We start from the raw sequence: 6863 nt of genomic DNA, 5'->3' as shown, positions 1-6863 counted from the left end.
TACCGCCTTGAGAGTCAAGGTGCCAAACCTAATGTTGTAGGCCAACGAGACAGACCAGACTCAGACTCCGAACTGGGTTCAAATTAAGAGAGCTTTATTAGCTGCGCAGCCACTGTCCCATCCTACTCAGAGGAGAGGGCAGCCCCGAGCTCAGGGGGAGGGTTGCTTATATAGTTGTCTTAGCCCCTGTTAAGGAATTTGGATTAAGGGTATGAGAGCTAGCAAGCAGGTACAGAAGCAGATATTTGCAGTTAGCTGTTATGCCTGAGGGAACAATCAGTTTCTGTGTACACAAAACAATGGTTATCTGTACAATGCAGTGCTTATCTATTAGCAGATAGTTCTTGCCCTTCCCTTAAAATCCAGGGGGCAAGGTCATGTGTTTGTCCTTTACACTAAGAGACTCGAGTTATTTAGACACTCCTCAGGGTCCAGTGTATGGAGCTGAATCTTATGGTCGCTAATGCCCTAGTCTAGCTGCCCCTACAGTACTGTTGGTCTGGAAATTCCCTGGAAACATAGATGGACTCTTTTATCTTATAATCTCGAGTATTCATCCCTTACTTTATGGTGCTGGATGAAAAACAGGACCCAACTCTGCTCTTCAGTCCACAAATGGCAAAGGAATACAGCACGAAGCTCAGTATTACAGATTTTTAAAAAAAGATAATTACATGTACCCACCCCTAAGAACCCATCAATACCAGCTTTAAGGCAGCAGGGTAATTCCGTGAGGAGGATAACAAAGGGACTCAATGGCAGCAAATCTACACACTACACATGCCACACACACCAAACTCACTCCTCCGTGCCTTTGTGTTTTGTTTTGTTTTTTTATCCTCACCTAAGGACATTTTTCCTTCCATTTTTGTTCAGATAGAGTGGGGGAGAGAGAGAGAGAGAAACATTGACATGAAAGGGACACGTTGAGTGGTTGCCTCCCGCATGACTCCAACCAGGGCTGGGGACAAACTGCAACCAAGGTACGTGCCCTTGACTGGAATCAAACCCGCAACTCATTGGTCCTCAGGCCGACGCTCTAACCACTGAGCCAAAGCAGCCAGGACCCTTTGTTTTTTCATGTACCATATCTTGTAGCATGTTCCATATTCAATATAATCACAAAGAGTTACCTCATTCTTTCTCATGACTTCATAGAATTCCATGGTTTGGCTATATCAGAATTTATTTAACCATCATCTATTAAACAACATTTTCATTGTGTCTAGTTTTGTGTTCTTTCAACTAATGCTGAAATAAATATTTACACACACTTGTGTGTCTCTGTGTGTTAGCTTGGCTTTTGTTGTTGTTACTGTCATCATTGTTATCCACGGGGAAACAAATCCTAGGAGTGGAAATGTTAGGTCAAAAGACATTTGGGTTTTGAGTTTTAGTTGAGACTTCCAAATTATCCTGCAAAGAGGTTGCACCGACTTGCTCTAAGTGAAAATAAATGTGAAGAGCTGAGTCTGGTGTCCTTGTTATCTGACTAGATTTTCATGTGAAACAGAGCTCTGCCGTGTGGCATCGAAAGGGTCAGTAATGTTTTAAAGGGTAAAGGTAAAAATTTGCAAAAGTCGGAAACTGGACATTGTGTTACTTGCATGACCTTTGCTCAGCCTGTTGTTGAGTACGAATAAGGATTATCTGGATTATCCCCAAGGCAATGGATAACCTAGCAGACGCCCGGACGAGATACCAGACCGGTCCTACTGCAAAGTGGACAATGGGCCAGACAGAGTACCACAGCAGGAACTGCAGGAAGCTAAAAGTGGACTATATAACCTACACCTCAATAGTCTTTCGAGGCTGAACCCTTCTCGGCTCAGCCCGCCTGCACCCAGTCGCCTGAAATAAAGCCATTTTGCTCTATATTGGCCTTGTGTTGTGGATGTGCTCTCCCGCTGGCTCAGACAGGTAAGTCAGATGATGATGAATATATGAAATAGAATGGGTGCATTTGTCAGAATATTTTGAGTTGTTTGGGCGGGAGTGAGGGGTGCGGGGGAGCTGATGGACTCCTGGCAGTGGTCCTCCCTTGGCAAAGGAGAAGAATCAGGTGTGTTTTTCATATCTGGTAACTGGCAAATGGTCCCTGGTGCACTGATTGACCATATTACCCTGAGACCTCCTCACACCACGCTCCCGGATCTGCACGCCAGTTGATGACAGGAATATCTGTGACTCAACCATGTGCACTTTCCTGATTCCATCAGACAAGCCCACAGAACTTGACTCTGTAGAATCTGCTTGCCTCTGAAATGTGTATCTTAGAGCACTCCGGGGTCAGGTGATGCTAAAGTCACTTGACATTTTTCATCCAAGTCATCTCAGAATCCAGCGATTCCTTTAACTTGAGGCTTCTACAAACTCCCCGCTAAGTTGGAGGGTTTGAAGTGTAAGTAATGACTATCCTGGGACTTTCATCCTCACCTGAAGTTGTCCAGTGGTGGAGAAACAAGACTGGCTGCAGGCTTGTCAGGGAGAAGATTGAGGCTCTCAGCCCGGCTCGCGCTGTCGATTCGATACGGCTTCCCGTGTGCCTGCACCTCCTCCATCATTACTAAGGCTGGTGGACAAGTCGACCGCATGAGCAGCCGAGTCTGTTTCGGGGATGATTCTGCTGCATCCTCCCAAGACACCAGCAGGCGATATCTGGCCTATTAAAAAAATTCTCTTTAGATGCTAGAAAGTAAAATTCCTGCTGCTCCAAACCCATCTCATTCTGTTAGTAAAATGTACTGAGCATCTACCCCATGTCCAGCCCTCAGCCAGGCGCTACAGGAGACAGAAGAGGGTTATACAGTGTTGGGCACAGGCAAATTGGAGCAGAAAAAAAGAGATGCAAAGAATAACCGGGCAACTGTTACAGCGATTCAGGGAGGAGATGGTACAGGCCTGGACTAGGGTAGTGCTGGCAAAGGCAGGAGAGAAGCAGCCCATCTGGGAGTCACCAGAGAAAACAAATCAGGCTGAAAATGACCGTGGAGGGCAGGGAGCACAGGGTGGACACCGACCTATCTCTACCTGACAGCCGCATGGCCTCAAGATCTGCATTGTTCTGAGCCTCTACTTTTCCCCTGTAAAGTTATGACAGTAACCCTGTCCTCCGTCTCGGCGGACTACTGGGGAGGTCAGCGCGTTAGCATGTAGCACATGGCTGTCTCGTCGCGGGGAGTGCTCAGGCGGCCTGTTCTCTCCTTCCTCTGCTCATCTCCGAACCCCACCTCCTGGCTGTGGTAAGAGATTGCCCACAGAGGAAGGGGGGGAGGAGAGCGCCAGGCAACGACATCAATTTCTAGGTGGTGTCATCAAGTGATGGAAGAGTTAGAAAGGGGAACTCGTCAGAAGGGGAAGATAGGGTTGATCTTTGAAATTTGGGGTTGGAAGTGGTGATGAGCTTGTCATGCTGACGGCTGAAACCTAAGGCTGAGAGATGGCAACAGAGGACAGGGAGGCAGGCGTCCTGAGCAGGGACATAGGCTGTTCAAGCCACCGTGTCTCTTAATTCCTACAAGAGGCAGCAGCCACCATGGCCAAGGTGGACAAGCAAACCTGAGGCCTTCGGGCTCAGTTGTGAAGACTCTAAAGATGAAGCTGACATCACATCCCTGACCAGACCACAGGACCCCCTGGAAAACTGGGTACCCACCTGAAGTCACAGCACCGACACGGGTCCCCTGGCCGCTCTGCTTGCAGATTTCATTCATTCTTTTGAGTTGACAAGAGCAAAGAGACTGTTGTCAGAACCCACTGCCTCTGTTTTCATTGTACATCAAAGTGTGTCTGTGGGTCCCCTGAATTGTTAGGTCCCAAAAATAGATGTATTTTATTCAACTATGTGTTATCAAACAGGCATCCTGCTGAGTTAGGGCCAGAAACAAACAGATAAATATGAAATCTATTCATATTTACTGAGCTCCTACCAGAGGCCAAGGTGCCTGGCACGCCCAAGCTTCTTTGTGTTTGTACAACTGGAGTTGAAGGAAGGCACAAGAAAAAGCGAGAAAAGAAGTGACCAGAGCATCCGCGTGAGCAACTGGTGATGAGCTGGCTGGACGATGCTGATCTTTTTTTTTTTTTTTTGTGGTACGTGCCCCTGGTGGGAACTGAACCCGGGACTCTCTGGTCCACAGGCCGACACTCAACCGCTGAGCCAAACTGGCCAGGGCGACAATGCTGATCTTGATCAGACCACTGGTCTCCGGTGAGGGTCTCCTAGCCGCCCACCTCCTCGAAGACAATAGGGTTGAGTCATGACTCCAGGGCGGCCCATTAGAGCGGGAGGACTATCCCTGCTCGTTCTACGAGCTTGGGCACTCCCGGAGCCCCTGGAGTGTTTCCTCCTTTATGCGGTAGCACAGAAATGTCACAGCTTTGTGGCACAGCCTAAGGGAGCATGCCTGAAAGCACGGTGTTGAATCCAGAACTCTGAGATAATGCCCAGTGCTGTAGTCCAGGCCCGCGTGCTTGCCCTGAGGGAAGCGGAGTTACGTTTGGGGCTCCTCTGCTCAGAATCAGCACTTTGGATGGGCAGCTGTGAGAAAGTGAGGAATGTTTCCCATCTGTAGTGGTTTGAATTTCAGCCCCCAAAAGATAGAGTCCTGATCCTCAGTACCTGTAGATGTGACCTTACTTGGAAATAGAACCTTCACAGATGTGATTCAGTGCAGGATCTTGAGATGAGATCATCATGGAACTGGAGTGGGCTCTAAATCTAAGGGCTGGTGTCCTTATAAGAGAAAGGAGAGGGAAACTGGAGGCACAGAGGGGAAGGCCCTGTGGGGACAGAGGCAGAGCCTGGAGCCGTGTGTCTGCAAGCTGAGGAACTCCAAGGGGTGCCGCAGTCCCGAGAAGCCCGGAGACAGTTATGGGACAGATTCTCCCTCAGACCTTCCCGAGGAACCAACGCTGTTCATAACCTTGATTTTGGACTTCTGTCCTCCCAAACTGTGAAGGCGTAGAATTGTGTTATTTTAAGTCATTAAGTTTGTCGTAATTTGTTACGGCAGCCCTAGGAAATTCATGCACCATTCACATGGAGAAGCCCTGGCAAGAGGGGCTGGCACTCTGCTGGGTCACTCTGGCGTTCACCCAGGCCCATCTGTCCCGAGGACCATCTTCTCCCTTCGCCAGCTTTTGGTACAGAGTTGCTGAGCAGCAGCATCCTGTTCTGAGGCTGGTGTTCCCCTTCTCAGAAGCTGGTCTGGGCACCGCTCTGAAAACAGCGAGAGCTCAGAGCGTGGTTCTCAGACACGGCTGCCCATTAGGATTAGCTGGGGAGCTTCTAAACACCCTCTGCCGTCACAGCCGTGCACAGCAAGGCACTGTTTCCTATTTTGCCAGCACGCCATAAGAAGGGATGCCTGGGGCACTTCCTGCTGCCGCCACCTCACTGTGACCGCTCTGCAAGACCCTCAGCCTGGTTAAGAGGCACTAGCACCCTAACTCCAGCGTCCATGCTTCCTGTTCACGGGATTGGCCTGGGCAGCAGAACTGGCCACAGAGACGCAGCCTCGCCTCCCTCTTTGTCCTCCCATCTCATACCAGTGCACCCCGTTGGGGGACCGGGTTCAGACCACATCTCCAGCTGGCCAGGAGTCCGAGAATGCACTTCTCAGCTCCCTTGTCCCTGCCACACGGGAAAGCTCGAAGAAGCAAGGTAGAGAGCCAGTCATCACAGCAGCTCAGGATTTGATTCCTTGGTTTTCCAGAGGAGGAAATGAGGCTCAGGAGGAGTATGCTATTTGCTGTTTGGTTCATGGCTAACTGCCCTGGTTTTGCCCCCTCACCGTCCCTGTTGTCTGTCCACAGGAGTCCTCGTGAGCTGGAGTCTCGTGACATCAGACACCTTAGGCAGAAGCCACTCCACAGGTGATGAACTTTTCACCTTCTCTGTAAAACCAAATCAAACCATCCAACACCTCCTTTTTGATGTATTATAATCATTTCATCACTGTTATGGGCTGAATTGTGTCTCCTCCACCCCCCAAATTTATATGTTGAAGTCCTAACTCCCAGTGCCTTAGAATGTGACAGATTTGGAGACTAGGCCTTTAGAGAGGTGATTAAGTTTAAAATGAGCTCATTAGGGTGGACCCTAATCCAATGTGATTGGTGTCCTTTTAAAAAGATGAGATTTGGGCACAGCCAGGCACAGAGGGAGGACCACATGAGCACACATTTCTGTTGTGTAAGACACCCAGTATCTCATACTTTGTTTTGGCAGCCCTAGCAAACTAATGCAGTAACTAAGACCTGGTAAGAAAAAAGCAACAGGCCCTGGCCAGTTTTGCTCAGTGGTTAGAGCATCGGCCCGCAGACCAGAGAGTCCCCGGTTCGGATCCCGCTAAGGGCACGTATCTCAATTGCGGTTCGTCCTGGCCCTGGTCGGGGTCATGTGGGTGGCAACCAGTCGATGTGTCTCTCTCACATTGATGTTTCTCTCTCTCTCTTCCCCCCTCTCTCCCTTCCTCTCTATCTGAAAATAAGTGCCAAAAAAAAGAAAGATAAAAGAAAGCAATAGGCATTGGTAGGAGAGACTCATTTGCTCTCTGGGAAGTTGCTTCCCTCGGTGTTTCTGCATATACATTTCTCCAGTTGCCCTACCTCCTGGTGCTTCTGCCCAGCCCGCCTCTTCCTGGCATCTTCCCCTATGAGGGGGTTGCACTCAGAAAAATGCTCTGCATCGAGCAGAGTTCGGAGTGGCTGCAGCTCCACACGGAGACAGAAAGGCCATGGGAGCACCTGAGAGCTCTCATCTCATTGGGCACTCAGTGAAGATTGTCACTTACTTTTCCAACCCACCCTCTTAGGGAACTGTGGCAATCTTACCCTAGATGTATTTCTCCCCCATTTTC

The 6863-nt window shown here is 49.3% G+C and overlaps 1 pseudogene; it reads right to left on the bottom strand.

Moving 5' to 3' along the window:
- Positions 1-2432: 2432 nt before the first annotated feature.
- Positions 2433-6863, bottom strand: part of LOC118623336 — a 103044-nt pseudogene continuing 98613 nt past the window's right edge.

This window comes from Molossus molossus, unplaced genomic scaffold (genome assembly GCF_014108415.1).
Source record: "Molossus molossus isolate mMolMol1 unplaced genomic scaffold, mMolMol1.p scaffold_m16_p_1, whole genome shotgun sequence".
NCBI classification, from domain to species: Eukaryota; Metazoa; Chordata; class Mammalia; order Chiroptera; family Molossidae; genus Molossus; species Molossus molossus.
Note: the sequence above shows the minus strand (reverse complement) of the source record. Positions and strands in the feature narration are given on the sequence as shown.